The sequence below is a fragment of the Heterodontus francisci genome, unplaced genomic scaffold (genome assembly GCF_036365525.1).
Source record: "Heterodontus francisci isolate sHetFra1 unplaced genomic scaffold, sHetFra1.hap1 HAP1_SCAFFOLD_2082, whole genome shotgun sequence".
Lineage (NCBI taxonomy): Eukaryota > Metazoa > Chordata > Chondrichthyes > Heterodontiformes > Heterodontidae > Heterodontus > Heterodontus francisci.
In genome coordinates, this window is record NW_027140968.1 from 12,501 (window position 1) to 20,000 (window position 7,500).

Consider the following 7,500-nt stretch of genomic DNA (forward strand, 5'->3'; position numbering starts at 1 on the left):
CCTCGCCGTATCGATCGAGTGACCTGGGCACGCACTTTTTTTTCCTTTCACACAGTGTGGGGTTGGCGGCGGCGGGGGGGGGGGGAGAAAGCATGCAACTTGGTTGACGTCGCCTGGTCAACTCGCATCGGTTTTCCGTCCCCATCACTGTAAGGAGCAACCGCGACCAGCGTAGCCAAACAGGTCGACCAAAGCTTTCGGCGCTCGCACGGAGAGGTGATGCCAGCCGGCGTGCGTCGCCTAACTTGGACAAAATTCTGGGCACGCACTTTTCGTTTGAGACTAGGACATACATGTAGTGCAACCCAAGGAAACCAGGCGACGCCGCCACAATCTGCGCCTGACAGACAAAGATAACCGTTCACAAGGAGCCTTGTTATTTCGCACCAAGTCTTTTGCGGGCATAGTTTCTTTCTTTGACATGTATATCTGTATGAAGGTCGGCTTTGCTCTGCCATCGCAGCCTCCCTTCTTTGCTTTTCTCACTGTACCAACAGACATGTCATAGACTTTGGTTTTTTTTTTATTAATTCTTTTCCTGTGGGTGTGGTGTGCCTCCGCACCCCCCAATCTGTTCCAAGGCCTTGTTTTCTCTCGCTCGCCAAAACACTTTGTCTGTTTTCACAGCCAGTCTACCGGCCTAGACCCAACTGTGCGATATTTCAGAGCCGGCAACAGAGCATGGAAAGTCCGCCAGATTTACCCTTAAATGCTCATAAATGACTTCCAGGCACTCTTCGGAAGGTCTTTTATTTCAAAAGAAGGTCCTTCCTTGAGGGAGCACTTCTTCGGCCACTTTGCAAGTGCAACCGCTGCCAGCAAAAGTTCTGAAAATCGAGTTCCCGAAAATCTCCGGGTACCCCGCCAACCCCCAGCCACCCGAATCGCAAGTGTCAATTCGGCGGGTTGCCTGCCGGTAGTCCTTCCGAAAATGAGGCGCCAAATCGCCGCAACCGGCCATTTTTCATTTCGGCATCGGGACTTCCGACGGCAACTGATTAACTAGCCCGGGGACTAGAGCGGCAGCAAATGCAACGTGCCCTCTTGGCGGGAGCAACTTGACCGCCCCCGTGGGGAAAGGTCAACTCGGGGCCCGGGAAAGTCGCCGAGTCCGACCCCATACACTTCCATGAGTTGGGGGTTTTGGCCTTCCCGGCCCAAGGCTCGCCTTATTTCGGCCTGCACTTTCGGAAAAGGGTGCATTTCCTTTTGGTTAATGATTTCACCAGCCCGGGTCTTAGCCTCTGCCCCGACGGCTAAGTCTTTTGGTTAATGATTTCCTGCGGCTGGGACTACCCTTTCCCCCGCCCTGCAGGCACCCGGGTCGGGAGGCCGTCGGGGGCACTTTCCGGGGCAAATCCGGACCCTTACGCAAGGGAGAGTGCGCCCCCCGCCTCGGCCGGGGGTCAGGCTGCCGCCTATTAAGCCCGACAGAAAACCCGAAAAATGGACGAAAATGGGAAAAAATCCCATCCGAAAAAGGCTTAAAAGTCGGTTGGGCGGCAGCTAGGGTCGGTCTCTGCAGACCTGGAGGCTCGGGTGGACTCTTGGAATAAACGTCCAAGTCCCGACTTGCCACCTCCTACTACTGTGCAGATACCCCGCCAACCCCCAGCCACCCGAATGACAAGCGTCCGATCAGCGGGACGAATTTGACAACTCTGGCCGGACCTCTGGAACTCCATCCCGGGTAACCGGGGCAAATTTTTCCGCTTGATCGCCCTTCCACTGGTTAACCATTTGCCCTTTCGGACTTAGTCTCTGGACATTATTCGACGGATTTTCTGGTTAACCATTTGCCCTTTCGGACTTAGTCTCTGGGCATTATTTTCGACTTTTTGGTTAATGATTTCATACTTTTTACTTACTTTTGCCCTTTTTGGTTAATGATTACTCTGCTTACTGGTTAACCATTTGCCCTTTCGGACTTAGTCTCTGGACATTATTTTCGAGTTTTTGGTTAATGATTTCACACTTTTAACATATTTTTGCGCTTTTTGGTTAATGATTACTCTGCTTACTGGTTAACCATTTGCCCTTTCGGACTTAGTCTCTGGACATTATTTTCGACTTTTTGGTTAATGATTTCACACTTTTTACTTACTTTTGCGATTTTTGGTTAATGATTTCACACTTTTAACATATTTTTGCGCTTTTTGGTTAATGATTACTCTGCTTACTGGTTAACCATTTGCCCTTTCGGACTTAGTCTCTGGAGATTATTTTCGACTTTTTGGTTAATGATTTCACACTTTTAACTTAATTTTGTGCTTTTTGGTTAATGATTTCACACTTTTTACTTACTTTTGCGATTTTTGGTTAATGATTACTCTGCTTACTGGTTAACCATTTGCCCTTTCGGACTTAGTCTCTGGACATTATTTTCGAGTTTTTGGTTAATGATTTCACACTTTTAACATATTTTTGCGCTTTTTGGTTAATGATTACTCTGCTTACTGGTTAACCATTTGCCCTTTCGGACTTAGTCTCTGGAGATTATTTTCGAGTTTTTGGTTAATGATTTCACACTTTTTACTTACTTTTGCGCTTTTTGGTTACTGATTTCACACTTTTTACATATTTTTGCGCTTTTTGGTTAATGATTACTCTGCTTACTGGTTAATTATTTGCCCTTTCGGACTTAGTCTCTGCACATTATTTTCGAGTTTTTGGTTAATGATTTCACACTTTTAACATATTTTTGCGCTTTTTGGTTAATGATTACTCTGCTTACTGGTTAACCATTTGCCCTTTCGGACTTAGTCTCTGGAGATTATTTTCGAGTTTTTGGTTAATGATTTCACACTTTTTACTTACTTTTGCGCTTTTTGGTTACTGATTTCACACTTTTTACATATTTTGCGCTTTTTGGTTAATGATTACTCTGCTTACTGGTTAATTATTTGCCCTTTCGGACTTAGTCTCTGCACATTATTTTCGAGTTTTTGGTTAATGATTTCACACTTTTAACATATTTTTGCGCTTTTTGGTTAATGATTACTCTGCTTACTGGTTAACCATTTGCCCTTTCGGACTTAGTCTCTGGAGATTATTTTCGAGTTTTTGGTTAATGATTTCACACTTTTTACTTACTTTTGCGCTTTTTGGTTACTGATTTCACACTTTTTACATATTTTTGCGCTTTTTGGTTAATGATTACTCTGCTTACTGGTTAATTATTTGCCCTTTCGGACTTAGTCTCTGCACATTATTTTCGAGTTTTTGGTTAATGATTTCACACTTTTAACATATTTTTGCGCTTTTTGGTTAATGATTACTCTGCTTACTGGTTAACCATTTGCCCTTTCGGACTTAGTCTCTGGAGATTATTTTCGACTTTTTGGTTAATGATTTCACACTTTTAACTTAATTTTGTGCTTTTTGGTTAATGATTTCACACTTTTTACTTACTTTTGCGATTTTTGGTTAATGATTACTCTGCTTACTGGTTAACCATTTGCCCTTTCGAACTTAGTCTCTGGACATTATTTTCGAGTTTTTGGTTAATGATTTCACACTTTTAACATATTTTTGCGCTTTTTGGTTAATGATTACTCTGCTTACTGGTTAATTATTTGCCCTTTCGGACTTAGTCTCTGCACATTATTTTCGAGTTTTTGGTTAATGATTTCACACTTTTAACATATTTTTGCGCTTTTTGGTTACTGATTTCATACTTTTTACTTACTTTTGCGCCTTTTGGTTAATGATTACTCTGCTTACTGGTTAACCATTTGCCCTTTCGGACTTAGTCTCTGGACATTATTTTCGAGTTTTTGGTTAATGATTTCACACTTTTTACTTACTTTTGCGATTTTTGGTTAATGATTACTCTGCTTACTGGTTAACCATTTGCCCTTTCGGACTTAGTCTCTGGACATTATTTTCGGGTTTTTGGTTAATGATTTCACACTTTTTACTTACTTTTGCGATTTTTGGTTAATGATTACTCTGCTTACTGGTTAACCATTTGCCCTTTCGGACTTAGTCTCTGGACATTGTTTTCGACATTTTGGTTAATGATTTCACACTTTTAACTTAATTTTGTGCTTTTTGGTTAATGATTTCATACTTTTTACTTACTTTTGCGATTTTTGGTTAATGATTTCATACTTTTTACTTACTTTTGCGATTTTTGGTTAATGATTTCATACTTTTTACTTACTTTTGCCCTTTTTGGTTAATGATTTCATACTTTTTACTTACTTTTGCGATTTTTGGTTAATGATTACTCTGCTTACTGGTTAACCATTTGCCCTTTCGGACTTGGTCTCTGGACATTATTTTCGACTTTTTGGTTAATGATTTCACACTTTTAACTTAATTTTGTGCTTTTTGGTTAATGATTTCATACTTTTTACTTACTTTTGCCCTTTTTGGTTAATGATTACTCTGCTTACTGGTTAACCATTTGCCCTTTCGGACTTAGTCTCTGCACATTATTTTCGAGTTTTTGGTTAATGATTTCACACTTTTAACATATTTTTGCGATTTTTGGTTAATGATTACTCTGCTTACTGGTTAACCATTTGCCCTTTCGGACTTAGTCTCTGGAGATTATTTTCGACTTTTTGGTTAATGATTTCACACTTTTAACATATTTTTGCGCTTTTTGGTTACTGATTTCATACTTTTTACTTACTTTTGCGCCTTTTGGTTAATGATTACTCTGCTTACTGGTTAACCATTTGCCCTTTCGGACTTAGTCTCTGGAGATTATTTTCGAGTTTTTGGTTAATGATTTCACACTTTTTACTTACTTTTGCGATTTTTGGTTAATGATTACTCTGCTTACTGGTTAACCATTTGCCCTTTTGGACTTAGTCTCTGGAGATTATTTTCGACTTTTTGGTTAATGATTTCACACTTTTTACTTACTTTTGCGATTTTTGGTTAATGATTTCACACTTTTTACTTACTTTTGCGATTTTTGGTTAATGATTACTCTGCTTACTGGTTAACCATTTGCCCTTTCGGACTTAGTCTCTGGAGATTATTTTCGAGTTTTTGGTTAATGATTTCACACTTTTTACTTACTTTTGCGATTTTTGGTTAATGATTTCACACTTTTTACTTACTTTTGCGATTTTTGGTTAATGATTACTCTGCTTACTGGTTAACCATTTGCCCTTTCGGACTTGGTCTCTGGACATTATTTTCGAGTTTTTGGTTAATGATTTCACACTTTTTACTTACTTTTGCGATTTTTGGTTAATGATTACTCTGCTTACTGGTTAACCATTTGCCCTTTCGGACTTAGTCTCTGGAGATTATTTTCGAGTTTTTGGTTAATGATTTCACACTTTTTACTTACTTTTGCGATTTTTGGTTAATGATTACTCTGCTTACTGGTTAACCATTTGCCCTTTCGGACTTAGTCTCTGCACATTATTTTCGAGTTTTTGGTTAATGATTTCACACTTTTAACATATTTTTGCGCTTTTTGGTTAATGATTACTCTGCTTACTGGTTAACCATTTGCCCTTTTGGACTTAGTCTCTGGACATTATTTTCGAGTTTTTGGTTAATGATTTCACACTTTTTACTTACTTTTGCGATTTTTGGTTAATGATTTCACACTTTTTACTTACTTTTGCGATTTTTGGTTAATGATTACTCTGCTTACTGGTTAACCATTTGCCCTTTCGGACTTAGTCTCTGGAGATTATTTTCGAGTTTTTGGTTAATGATTTCACACTTTTTACTTACTTTTGCGATTTTTGGTTAATGATTTCACACTTTTTACTTACTTTTGCGATTTTTGGTTAATGATGACTCTGCTTACTGGTTAACCATTTGCCCTTTCGGACTTAGTCTCTGCACATTATTTTCGAGTTTTTGGTTAATGATTTCACACTTTTTACTTACTTTTGCGATTTTTGGTTAATGATTTCATACTTTTTACTTACTTTTGCGATTTTTGGTTAATGATTACTCTGCTTACTGGTTAACCATTTGCCCTTTCGGACTTGGTCTCTGGACATTATTTTCGAGTTTTTGGTTAATGATTTCACACTTTTAACATAATTTTGCGCTTTTTGGTTAATGATTACTCTGCTTGCTTGTTACTGATTTCCCCTTTCGGACTTGATCTCTGGCCGTTCTTTTCGACCTTTTTGGATAAGGTTTCCACACTCTGAAATTATTTTGGGCTCACTGATTAGGCGAGATCAAGGGGGCATGCCTGGGCACTTTGGGCTCAGTTTGGGAAGGCGGCGTCCGTGTGCTCCTCCGCCCTTCCCGCACTTGCGGCTAGGTTTGCCAAACTGCGCTGACCCGCAGCCCTGCCTTTTTGCCCACGGCACGGAACGACTCAAGTCTGGCTCCGTTCCAGGCCGTTGCCTCCGGCTGCCCGCCGTCCGGCCGGCCTGGGACGTACCCCGGCTGACGGCGCCGGAGGCCCTCTAGCAGCCACCGGTGCCGCGGGCCAATGGGTCCGGGCGTTCCGGAGCTATCGGTGGGGAAGTGCTCTCCCCTTTTCCTGACGCCGTTCGCCCGCGCAGAGGTGCAGCCTGACGGGACTGCTGTCGCCTTCCGCGGCGCACCGGCCCCTTTCACCTGCCGTCGACCGCGCGGAGCTCGGACCTCCCTCCCCGAAGTTATGGCCCCGGCGCCGGAGGGTGCCCGGGGCCGGGCATTCAGCGGGGTGAGTCTTCACCTTCCCGGTCAGCCTGCGGGGTCGGTGCGCCGGCACTCGACGCCGGAGGGTCCCCTCTTTCCGTAGAGCCCCGCCCGGTGCCGATCGGCCGGCGGATTGCGGAGCGAACCGCGCCTGACCGACGGGCCTCGGAAACCCGTTGCAGTCGACGGGGGGGAACCGGACAGCGGGACGAGGTGCCGATTCCACCCGCAGATTCGATCCCGAAATCCCGCGGGATTCGGCGGTCCGACCCGACAGATTCAAACGTCGCCCGGGCGGCCCCCAGCGGTCGGGCCGGCCTGGTTCCGCCACCGCCCGATGCCCCTCGCCCCCGGCTACCGCCGGCCGCGCAGACCGAGCGAATGCGGCCGGACGTCCGGCGGCAATCGGCCGGAAAGCGGTATGGCCATTTCCTACTGTCCCTCGGACGGGCAGAGGGGCGGCGCCGGGGCACTCGCGGACCAGGCCGCGCCCCTCCGAGCCCTACCGCCTGCCGTCGACCGCGCGGGGATCGGACCTCCCTCCCCGAAGTTATGGCCCCGGAGCCGGAGGGTACCCGGGGCCGGGCATTCAGCGGGGTGAGTCTTCACCTTCCCGGTCAGCCTGCGGGGTCGGTGCGCCGGCACTCGACGCGGGAGGGTCCCCTCTTTCCGTAGAGCCCCGCCCGGTGCCGATCGGCCGGCGGATTGCGGAGCGAACCGCGCCTGACCGACGGGCCTCGGAAACCCGTTGCAGTCGACCGGGGGGAACCGGACAGCGGGACGAGGTGCCGATTCCACCCGCAGATTCGATCCCGAAATCCCGCGGGATTCGGCGGTCCGACCCGACAGATTCAAACGTCGCCCGGGCGGCCCCCAGCG